Source organism: Leptonychotes weddellii, chromosome 2, assembly GCF_054177405.1.
Source record: "Leptonychotes weddellii isolate Sample4059 chromosome 2, ASM5417740v2, whole genome shotgun sequence".
Taxonomy (NCBI): Eukaryota; Metazoa; Chordata; class Mammalia; order Carnivora; family Phocidae; genus Leptonychotes; species Leptonychotes weddellii.
This window is the reverse complement of record NC_138370.1, coordinates 120,775,739-120,788,787: the sequence shown is the minus strand read 5'-3', so window position 1 is coordinate 120,788,787 and position 13,049 is coordinate 120,775,739. Positions and strand designations below refer to the sequence as shown.

The window sequence follows — 13,049 nt, the reverse complement described above, 5'->3', positions numbered from 1 at the left end:
TTGGAGATGTATCTTGAAAGAAGTTGCTGTGGGCGATGTCAAAGAGGTCACTGCCTATGTTCTCCTCTAGGATTTTGATGGATTCCTGTCTCACATTGAGGTCTTTCACCCACTTTTACAACACAGGGCTCTTAATTCTTACTTCAGAAGATATGTTTGTAATACAAGAAGAAGAAAATACGTTAAAGACTGTGTAGACCTAATAGGTAGTAAGTAATCAATTAATGCATAAATGTTTTCATCTAGGTGCAAATAGATTCATTCTTGTTTTTAAGATCTATTTATTTATTTGAGGGGGGAGGGGCAAAGGGAGAGACAATCTTAAGCAGACTCCTCGCTGAGCACAGAGCCCCCCTCGGGCTTGACCTCACCACCCCAGCTGAAACCCAAGAGTTGGATGCCCAGCTGACTGCACCACCCAGGTGTCCCCATTCTTGTTTTATAAATGTAATTCTGACTTTCTATAACAAACTGAAACCATTGCTCGATCCTAATCTGAGGGTCATTCACTCATTTATTCATTCATTTTGCATATTCAGTGTATATGTGTGTGCACATAGAAAATTATACATATACACACCCACACCTGCACCCACATTTGCCTCTGAATTCAGATGGTTTGTGGACTCTTTGAAGCCCATTTAGATTTTTTCTCTATGTCCGTGAATCCAAGGATAAGAAATTTTGATTCAGAATCTCTATATCATGACATTTGTTTGTATGATTAAATTGATACAGCAGCCACTGATAATGCTATCCGCCAAGTGGTTCTGCATTCCTTTGTCTTCTTTGAATATGCCCTTGTTGGCTAAAGAATCAGGGAAGAAACTTCTAAATTTGTAAAATCAAATTGTAAAAGCTGATTGGCTATCTTCCAAGGGAGCAAAGCCAGATTGTCCTTGGAAATTGAAACTAAAACCCTGAATTTATGATCAGAGACCTTAGTGCTGCCATTTATTAATACCACTTTGATATCCAGCACTTGAAAAATACTCTGTATGAACAACTGGGGAGTCTAGCAAAATAGTTTTGACATTTTGCTAACATTAGTGCTTCAACACTGAACCATCTGCTAGAGAGTTCCGAGTCTGAATGAAAGGTGTAAACCTGGATTAGCATCGATATGGTTTTCTATCAAGTTTGGCTTATTCTCATCTCGCTGGATGTTTTCCAGGTCCCTTTGGAAGCCAAGATTGCCATTGTAGAGTGTAATGCCATATGTTAAGATTCATATGACATATTACCTAAAAGTCATGAATTATTATACCGTGTCTCTTTATGGAGCTGTGATTAGAAATGTTTATGTAAATGCACCTCCAAAGAAAAATGGTACCCACTGTTAGGCAACACTATGCATGGTAGCACTGAAGAGATTCCCTGACTTACGTGTATCTTGAAAACAGTCTAATCCTGGGATAATGGAAAATCAGTGCCTTTTTCTAAATGTACTGACTTGAGGGGGGTAGGGGAGGATCAGAAGAGTCATTAAGAATAAGCCAGGAACTTCCTCTCTAAAACAATGAAATCACCAAGAAAAGTGACTCTAAAAGCCGAACAAAATGCCACATGTCTAAGGGCAAGGCAAAAATGGCAAAAGAACATATTACTAGAAAACATAAATATGAATTTTTGTTCTGTTGAATATTTTAAAATACAGTATAGATACACACATGTACATATACATATACCCACACACATACTTACACACGTGGTATTTTCTAGTTGTTAATCAGGGATTTTGTAGGTTATAAGTAGAACTTGACACTTCTCTCATGTTATTTAAGAAACAGATAAATAGGAGCTCATTTTGGGGATCCGAAAATATTAGGCAACATTTTGCCTTTAAAAGGCTTTGAAACTACTAGCTCCGTATATCTTCCTGCACACATGAATAGACTTGCACAGCTCCAGCTACCTTCTCCTATTCTGGTCCTTTGCTATGAAAGTTGTTATGGGTTAATGCATAAGGATTAGACTAACATTAGGCAGGGGTAATGTTTCTATAATGTAATCAATGTACTATATGCTATAATCTAATGTTCACAGACACTTACTGACAGATGTACATTTATGCTTTTCTTAGAGAATATGGAATAAGATCATTTTTTAATTCTAATGTTAAAAGAAAATACCAATCATTGTGAGAAACAAAGATAAGTCTTTGAAAGCAAAACTTCAGTGTCCTGGCTTCTTTGATCTTCTAGGTATGCAACATTTGTTCTGTACATGAATTAGTAATACAAGATTAATCAAGACTGGTAATTCTGTAAATCACCTGTAAGAGACATATACATTTTTATACCTAACAATAAATAATTGATTTTGTCATTAACATATTCTATGTATATTTTAAGTCATCTAATAAATATGACATTCAAATGTAAGGAATGTTCCCACATATAACTAGTACAAATTATAAAGATTTCCAAATTTTTAGGAAATTATATGGAAGCAAGGCATTCTATACATACATGCATATAAATATGTACATTTCATAGCTTTGTGAAATGAATAGCTACACCCAAACTTGCTGGCCCGTATATTCTTAGCTCCAATCAGACTCACTGGGCATATACTCAAGGCTCAGTGTCACCGTGGGATCAGCATGATCGGCTGTCACTGGTTTCACTGACATCTGTCCCCACAGTGAGACAAGCTGCAACATGAATTATTGAAGACATACACATGCAGATCTGTGTCATGATTACGCCAAATAATACATTTTGCCACACTCTAGAGAACTGAAAAAAGTCATGGCCGACAACGTCTTTAACCCTTTTTGACAATCTGCTACTGTGTTACAGATTTAAAAAAGAAACACCACCATTACACTTTGTGATCTGCTTTTGTTTCAGGTAAAAAATAAAAATAAAAATCTCCCAAAAGAGTTATTATCTGCTCTCTTTAACACATACTTGCCAAGTGATTTGAACATGCTCATTTTGTTAAATCTTTCTGTTTCATCAGGTGATTAATATCCTATAGTTAAATGATAAAAACAAAATTAGCCTCCTCATTTGTAAAGTGATTTTAACTTGGCAAATTAGTTACTTCACTAAAAAAGCATCTCTAACTGAGGGAGCTTGAAGTAGCTTACAAAAAATAATAAATTCTTACATCAGTAATCTTTTCTAAAGTTATTACAGAATTTAAATTTGTTGATATTCTTATCAAATAGGAAATATACCCCAGAGTAATCATTCTAGGGTCTATTATTTGAATATTTTGCAGTACTCTGCAGTATTATAATACGAAACTCCAGAACCTCACTCAGTTTTATCTATTATGCATTTTTATAGTTTTTTGTTTATCAATTAAAGGTTGAATGATATATACATATTTATTTATAATTCTAGGGCAAATTATATTCCTATTTACTGGTGATGTTATTATTTAATTGAACACAAGTTGCTTAACCTCTCTGTGTTTCAGTTTTATTTTGTTATTAAATCGCATAACAGTTACATACTTGCCTGTCATGCAGGGTTGTTGTGTAGATAGAATAAACCAGTAAATGTAAAAATATTTAACAGATTCAGAGCACTACTATTTAATATCCATGTCCATAATAGCTGTTTCATAAGCTAATAGCTGTTATAATGACATTCCTCCAAAGATATTTGCATTTTAACCAAAAGATCTAGGAAATTTCCCAGTAATTTTAGCTACACTGTCTTATTTTCTGCCCCATTCCTATTTCTATTTCTAAGGTGACAAACACCCAGGAACCTGAATGGTGTCTGTGGCTCTTAGAAATAAATTTTTCTTGGACACCTGGGTGGCTCAGTCAGTTAAGCGTTTGCCTTAGGCTCAGGTCATGATCCCAGGGTCCTGGGATGGAGCCCACATGGGGCTCCCTGCTCAGTGGGGAGCCTGCTTCTCCCTCTGCCTACCACTCCCCATGCTTGTGCTCTCTCTCTGACAAATAAATAAATAAAACCTTAAAAAAAAAAAAGAAAGAAATTTTTCCAAAGTGCTTGGAAGAATGCAGTTGGATATTGTTGGCAGACACTTCTTGTTTCTCTCCGTGTTGTTATGAATGAACAACTGTTTTTGTTCTGGACTATTATTTTAAGGGCATTTCCACAGCGACAGCCTTGGAAGATAAGATAACATCTTTCTCCAGAACAATGGGCGTGTATGCTTACTGTCCGGTAAAGATTTGGGTTTTCCAAGCTCAGTTTTTCTCTGTAATGCTACCCGCTGCACACGCAGGTATCATCCAGCCCTTTTTGCATGGCCCTGTGGGATCCAAGGCTCAGCACAAATGCTGATTCTCTGACCACTGCTCTTGCTGTAAATAATAAACTGTCCTTTGTCTTTGACCTAGGAGTCTTATGTTGTTTGTCAGCATTCATTAAACTGTGGTGGGCTAACTTGTTAGATTGCAAGTATGGTAAAAATCAAAGACCCATCCCAGTTCTTCATAGATATTTCCAGAAAAGAACCCCACTATGTCACTATTCACAAGTAGTTAACCCTTTCCTGAAAAGAGATTGGAGGTGGGGTGGGGGGCTGTGGGGAGACTGACTTTGAAATAAAAGAATTACGAAGTAAGAAAGAATGAAGAGGAGTCTAAGTTCACTATTTATTCCTGTTGATGCCAGGTTATCAATAAAAGAAGGTTTAAAGGTAGTGCAAACCTAATGATACTGGTAATAGCAGTTTGTGGACATATATGGGTAATAAATTCTCAATTCTATACCAACCACACAGTAAATGCCTTCTGACCGTAAACCAAAGCAGCTCCAATATGGTTTATAGCCCTTGCCCAGAAAACCGTTTGTTTCCCCGCTGACCTGTTCCTATCTTCTATCTCCACCTTGCAACTAGATCTTGACATTATTATCTGGTTCATGTCCTGTTTCTTCATTTTGAACCTGGTATCTGGCTATCAACATCAACACACTTTGGCTAAGAAGTGTCCTTTCATTTCTTTCTTGGATAATATGGTAGGAAATTGTTGTTTGACAGCTGGGATATATTTCTCCTTTTCTTTTCTTTTCCTTTCATTTCTTTTTTTCTTTTTCTTTTTTTCTTTTCTCTCTCTCCTTTTTTTTTTGTAAAAATACCACAAACTGCCTTTGGACAGATTATTCTTCTCTTTTCTCAACCACATGCTTAGATCAGATCAATTCCATCCTAAGCTTCAGGGGTGGGCTATAATTGCTTAAGCTAATAAGTATATTTTACCCCTCCCCTCTACAATGATTCTAAGATGGACGTATCATTTAGCCAATCCATTAAGACTGTACTTCAGGTATTTTGCTGATTATGCTGACTCAGATCTTGATGAATTTGAACAGAGTCATAGTTCTGGTTAGTGCAGCACCCATTAACAGACCTGAGGAGATGGAGGAGACAAATAGAGAAATGGAAACAAGTTTCTGGTCATGTAATTTTTCATGCTGGATCAAGACTTATAACCTGATGCTATTGATGGACTTTTCATTCAATAATACCATAAATTTCCTGGACTTTGTTGGATTTTCTGTTACAAGCAAAAGAAAATATTCTAATTAATAGAGAAAATATATACTGCCCCAAATTCAGTCCCTTAGGACTCAATTCTTGGTATTGGCCCAATCATTGCTCTGGTTGAATTTACACAGATCCTTCTAAAGTGTTGTTTACAATATTCCAGAGTCTGTGAACTCCCTTGGCAATATGTCAAAATCTATGAGTCCTTTTCCTCCAAATATTCACACAAATGAATATAAACAAAAATTTGCATATGGTTTAAGAGGGTTTATTATTCCCCTAAATTCTATCTACTGTTCATAGGCCCCAGGTTAAGAAACTATTCATTAAGTTATAAATTACAGATAATAGCTTTATGTGTTAATCCCTCTGCCAAAATATTTTTATTTAAGCAACTGTTAGAATCTTAAATAAAAGATAAAATTCTAATTGTGTAACTTTGTACACTCTCCGGTGGTTGTATAAGGTAATTCCTATGTTCCCTGAATCCTCACTGGTCAAGTCCTTACCTACTATATTCTCACCAGCCTGGGCATTGACGGGAATCAGGGAAGTAGTTCTTAGTATTATATTAGAATAATGGTCTTCTGTACTAATGTACTATTGTATTACATTAATAATATAATAATGCTGACTCTGTAGCAAGCTGACTTGACAGTTGTCTATATGGACTAATTTTCCCATTATGCTCCATTATTCGCCAGGCTAGCGTGCAACCAGAATAAACTCTGGAGAAGGTAAGTTTCCTTTTCAAACTCAAAGAGTTGAAGGCACACAATTAACCAAAAATAGGAATCACGATGCACGGGTGCCTGGGTGGCTGAGTCGTTAAGCGTCTGCCTTCGGTTCAGGTCATGATCCCAGAGTCCTGGGATCGAGCCCCCCATTGGGCTCCCTGCTCGGCGGGAAGCCTGCTTCTCCCTCCCCCACTCCCCCTGCTTGTGTTCCCTCTCTCGCTGTGTCTCTCTCTGTCAAATAAATAAAATTAAAAAAAAAAAAAAGAATCACGATGCACTTCTTAGTACTTGACTGAGGTGTATAAAATACTAAGATTGCATGAGTATAAATTTGTTTTGTGTCAGGAAAAGAAAAAAAGATGCAGATCTACCTTATGCCATATGTCTCATAATCCAGGGTATGCATATGTTACTATAAAATTCCATTTTAGACCTTATCATATGTGCCACACTTTAAATATTATTTGCTCACAGCTACAATATATTTTGCTTCTGAATATTGAAACAAATTGAGCTACCTTTGGATTTCTGAGGATGGTAGGGAAAATTAGGAGGGTGAAATCTTTATAAAGAATTCAGTCTCATTTAAAAGGTGATTGAGAGAAAAATCATTTTTCAAAAAATCTGTAGTTCTCTGTCCTAAGTCAGTTGTTAAAAGGATATATGAAAAATACTAGACTTGTTTGCAGTTGATACACTGCCCCCCTATGTTAACTTATTTATGAGTATGCAAATTTTATGCAAAAGTAGGAGACTCCCTGGGGGTATAGCATTCTACTGTCAGCAAGATATTCCAAAAACAGATGTTTTAATATAGTCTTTAGGATTTGATGAGGGAAATTATGGAGTGCTACATGAAGTCAGTTTTTTGTAATTTGAAAAAATTTCAGAAATATATTGATGCACTCTTCCTTAGAATACATATACAAACACTCTTTTACTAGAAGTCAGAACACAAAAAGATTTAGTATGGCAAAAGATAATAATAACAATGTGCCATCTTAAAGGACTTTTCAAAATTCAGGCACTTATTTCCTTTTACAACCATGATTATAATCTGGCCTTTTGGGTGTTCTGTATCAAAAGCCTGCACTAATTTGTACTTTGTAAAAATGGGTTATTTATTAAAATATACTCCAAACAATCATATAGTTTCTATAAAAAAAAAGTTAGGATTACAGATTCTTCACAATTTTCAGACATTGAGAAGCTTTATACAATTACTGTAAATTTATGGAATAAAATTATTTCTTCAAAATGGAACAGAAAAGCCCACTGATCTGCTATCTCTTTCTCTAGATTTCATTTAATAATGAAAACAAACAAAAAGCTTTCTTCTTTTCATCTCACAGGAATTTGTGAATTAGTGGCCTGACACATGCCATGCCAGGTGTGAGAGAGTAGCCAGCCCCTTCACCTCCTATTCTCATTTCTTACTCAGTCATCTCCTACTTCCCTACTTCCTCAGTTAACTTCTCAAAGCTACAAAAACATGTTTGTTCAATAAGAATTAGATCAAATATCAAAGCTGCTAACTCTATGAGCTTCTTTAATATTAAATATTATATAGAGTTGTATTCATTTTATTTATAGTCATAAACTCTGATTAAACAATGAAGACTCTTCTAAAGAGCTAAAGCACAGTAGGCCTGTGAGAACATTTTTTTTCCAGTGATATATTCCTGTTGGGGAAAAAAAAAAAAGCTGGGGTTTTGGCTCTCCATACCAATTTGCATTCTATTTTACATATATTTGCATATGACATTCCTAAGCCCCTAATTCCAAATATGCAAAATAAAATAAAATTAATTAAATAGGGAAGATGACTACAGTTGAATTCCAACTCGATGGGAAGGGCATGGCACACACAAAATACCTAACAGATTTAAAAACCAATCATTCTAATTGCATCCTAGAGGAAGAGGAGCCAGTAACCCTGAAGCTGAAGATGGCCGTGCCTCAACTTTTCTTGGCAGAGGGCTTGCCAGGGACTCCTTTGGCATATCCTGCCTTTCTGACTCTCCTACTCCCATCTATTAGAGGTCACACCATCATCATCATCATTATCATCAGCCTACATTTTTACACTTGCACATTTACATACATGATCTCATTTGATTTTCACATCAACCCTCTGAGGGAAGCAAAAGGAAATTATTTTCCTTAATTCAGAAATACAGAACCTGAGGGCAAGAGAGGTTAAATGATTTCCCCAGAATTATATTTATAGTGAGCAGCAGAGTTGGAAAAAAAAAAAAAAAGCTGGGATAGTTTACTCCAAATTTGATTTAATCTACTCCAATGTACTTCCCATCTCCCCTCCATTCTAGCTTTGTAAATAAGATAATCACCAATCAGTTTTATGTATTTATTACCCCAATTCCCAAGCTCTCCTGGGGCTCCCTTATGTACCTCTTTTCTTTATCACTTCAGATTCTTCATGTTTTCATTTTTTCTCCATTTTCCTTCTTTGACTTGTTTTAAGAAAAAAGATCTTATAAACTCATTTGTGTGCCAATGTTTATGATTTGATGTATTACAAAATAATCTTGCTTCAGCAAACCTAATGAACACCTGTTTATGAATTTATTGAGAATCTATTATGTGCCAAGCACTTCTCTAGTTTATGGGTATAATAGCACAGAACATAACACTTAAAAATATTGCTCTCATGGAACTTAAGTTTTAGGGCCGGGAGAAGTAGGGATAGGCAATAAATTAATTGTAAAGGATACTTAAACGATTGTAGATGGTATGGAAAAAAGAAAAGAAAAGGATAAGGAGCACGAAATTTTGGTTGGGAGAGTGGTTCAATTTTAAATAAGGTATTCAAGGAAGGCCATAATGAGACAGTAACATTTGAACAAAGATGTGAGGAGGTAGGAATCAAGGCATCTCAAAGGCCATCTTGGACCTATCAGTTCCCATTGAGAACCAGAAGCATGTGCTCAGCCATATTTCAGATTGCTACAAATGAGGACTGTTGTGGACTTTCTGTTATGCTCCTCCATGAAGAGGAGCATCTAATGCAGTTCTTTTGTCTCCAGCTCATCAGCATATGGTGGGTGTATGGGGGGCACAGATCTTAATGGTTTGAGTAACATGTCTTTTTAGTAAACAGCTCTCTGGGTGAAAAGGAATGCAGCTAAGGAGTTATGTCTATATCTGGAGCAGATGCAGATTGTGAGATAGAGAGGATTGAGCCTGATGCTATATTGGGTTGAGTTGGAGGAGAGGGGTGAGCAATATTTTGCATGTGTTAGGAATGGAGATATTTGTAATCAGAGGGTGGACTGTGGTAGATTGAAGAGCATGGCTGCATTATTTTGCATCTCCTTTTATCAAAAAGTGTGTTTTAGCTGATTTAGGCTACTGGAGGGTGAAGGCTATATAGAAGACTGAGTTTCTCCAGCCAACAGCCATACCTACTGCCAAAACTGTGAGTGAGGCTATCTTGGATCTTCCAGCCCAGTATATTCTCCAGCTGCATGAGTAAGCCCAAAACAACCAGAGGAACAGCCCAGCCAACCCACAGAATCATGAGAAATAATAAATCATTGTTGTTTTAAGTCATTAAGTTTGGGGATGGTTTGACTCACAATGGCAACAAATAAACACCATTTTAGTAGGGTCACTCTAGCTATTTTGTTCCAGATAGTCTATAATGGATAGGGCTGGTAGGACTGGAGAAGTTAGGGAAGCATAATGATAAGTCAAATATAATACCTTCCCTCAAGCTTAAGAGAAATAAGAAATTAAGAAATTGGAAGTTAAGTAACATACCCAGGTTGCATAGCTAGTAAGAGTTGGAATTGGAATCAAACCCAGGCAGACCTGAAATTCTAGTCTGTGTTCTGAACCACTCACTATTCAAAGCCAAAGAATTTGGAAGAAGGTCTTGGTTAAGTAACTTACATTTATTGAATTTCTACTTTTACTGGATTCCTATTATGTATATTATGTTATTGGATCCCTAATGTGTACTTATAGGTTCTTTATTTTTTGTCCTTAAAGTCACCACATTTTATACTTAAATTTGAGGTTCAGTCTATCTATGATAGTGGGTAGAAAAGAATGAGGCAATATTTTCCAGAACAGATGATACTTGAGTTATGTACTGAAGAAAGAACAAAAGAAAAATAAGAAAAAATATTTCCAAACCTCTCTGCACATTCAAATCTTATCTAGCTTTCAAATCACAATATAGGGACTGTTTTCTATAAAAGCATGTCTGATTTTTCCTAGCCTGAAATGTTTGCTTTTTCTCCAAATTTCCTGAACAACAAATATATCTCTAAGAACATATTTTCTATCATGCCTAATATTTACTTATAAAAATGTTGTATGTCCTTTCAGATGGAATCCAGGTCTGATTTATGTTTATGCTCTTTTTGTTGCCAGTGGGATAAGATGGGTGGAAGAATGAATGGATGATTAGAAGGATGGATGGATGGATGAATGAATCTCTTGGCTTTGAGCTAATTCGAACCCCTAACCCGTGTTTTCAACATTCCTAAGGGAACATTTTCTGTAAAAATGTTTTTCTGATGTGCTAAGATAAATTAATGAGAAATTACTGAAACATATAATAGCATTGAATGTATCATAGAATTAGGTAGGGTGGATATGCCATCCTGTTTGGCCTGATTGCCTATCTTTCCACATTACTACTTAATAATTATTCTCTTCCATCTCAAAATTAGGATTACTTATCCCAGTAATATGTTTTAAATGTCTTTTATTAATTCTTTTTTGTGCATCTATTTGAATGTACATATGTAAGGCACTGTTTTCTGAACTGCTAGGTCTTTCTTATTTCTTAACAAAATCTCTCCTATAAAAATGTAAGCTTACTTCTCAATTGCTGAATATAGAGACCACCTCAGATACTTAAAAGAGGCAAGTTACCCAGGATGGGGCATAATTTACAGGACCCAGTGCAAAATGAAAGAACAGGCCCCTTGTTCAAAACTTATCAAGAATTTCAAGATGGTGACAACAGAGCACTAAACCAAGCACAGGGATCTTCTATGCACAGAACCCTGTGTGAATGCACTGGTTGCTCACCCATGAAGTGGGTCCTAGAGTTCCCTTAGCCTTTTTCTTTGTGACCTCGACAAGGAGCTCTTTTACCATGTAGGCAGAGTGAAAGACCTACCTACTCTATTTTTTGGTGAGGGGGTAAAAAACATTCAATGATAACCATGAAGTTGTCACGGAACATACATATTGGGGGAGGGTGTATATATCGGCTCTGCTTGTTGAGATATTAGGACTACATTGCAGTACAGTTTAATGCAAGGAAGTGCATATATTACAAGTGTATAGCCTGATGAATTTTCACAAATTAAACACTCATAAGTAACGAGAAACAAATAACAGAAACAAAGAAATAACAATAACAAAGAAACAGAAAATTATCCACATCCAGAGTCTCCCTCTTGTGTCCTGTTTGATTTCTTATATTCTGCCACCCCAAGTTAAGTCTTATCCTGACTTTTGACAGCATAGATTAGTTTTGTATGTTTTTATATGAATGCAATAATGTGATATGTACTCTTTTATTTCTAGCTTTTTTCTTTCAAAACAATGTTTGTGAGAATCATACCTGTCACTGCATTCAGCTGCAGTTCACTCAATCTTGTCGCTGTATAAGACTGCATTGTGTGAATATACTATAGTTTTAAATTTTCCATTGCTGGCAGTTATGCGGACAATCTCCAGTGTTATGGATATTACAAATAAATGCTGCTATGAAATAACGTGGCCATGAACATTCTAGTAACATATTTTTGTGAATATATGTATGACTCTATTACTACTGAGTATATACCTAAATTGGAATTGCTAAATCATAGGTATGCATATGTTCAGTTTTAATGGATACTGTCAAACAGATTTTTGAAGTTGTTTTACAAATTTATACTCTTCAGCAGTCCATGAGAGTTTCTCCACATCCTTGCTAACACTTGATGACAAATAAATTGAACACTTTTCCACATATTTATTGGGTTTTGGGTTATCCCTTTTATGGTGTCTGTTCAAGGGTTTTAACCATTTTTCTGTTGGGTTGCTTATTTTTTCTTATTTATAGGAATTTTTAATATTTTCTGGATATGGGTCCTTTGTTGGATGTATGTGTTAAGAATATCCTCTCTCTCTGTGCTTTTTCATTTTTTTAATGGTGTTTTTGATGAGTACTGGGTGCATATTTTTAAAACACATCTTTTAATGGACCATTATAGAAAAAAAGAACCTAAAAGGACAAAAAGGACTATGAAATATATACATTAGCATTTATGCAAATTATACTAAATTGATAATGATAAAGCTTAAAATAATAGAAATTGATAGTTAAACAGCAAGAATAACACTACCATGCATTAAAAGCAAAATCAAAGAATTCTCCATGGAAATTGTGAGGACTCCAACTATCTGTGTGTGTATGCATAGTAGGAGCTTTGTGATATTGCCAAATGTGGTGTGGCAGCCAGACTTCTTAGCAGAATACCAGAAGTTTAGTAAATTCTAATAACTCTAATTTTAATTCATGAATACTAAAGTTTAATAACACTTCTTAATTAAGTGGGTTATTGGTATTTAGTATTTAGGCCTTTTTCACACTTAAAATAAGAGTCTCTAACATAGGTCTGATTAATTTCGAATAATGAATAACAAATGTAAATTACTGTCTGGCTCTTATTTGCATTTAAATTTGCCTGCAGTCATCTATAACTTTCAGACTTTTTCCTTCTATAAAAACTAGTGTTAACCAGTCTTCCCCAAATATATTTGTATTATTGCTTTTTGCCCCCTAAACTAACATAAAAT

General features: G+C 35.5%; 1 long non-coding RNA gene across 1 annotated transcript in view; it reads left to right on the top strand.

The window, feature by feature from the left end:
* The window catches only part of LOC145720346 (uncharacterized), a 19,875-nt gene extending 8,047 nt beyond the window's left edge, over positions 1-11,828 (top strand). The window contains exons 2-3 of the long non-coding RNA XR_014143263.1: positions 6,186-6,218; positions 11,790-11,828. This is a non-coding gene — a long non-coding RNA (uncharacterized LOC145720346). The remainder of the gene's footprint in view (positions 1-6,185; positions 6,219-11,789) is intronic.
* Positions 11,829-13,049: the final 1,221 nt, after the last annotated feature.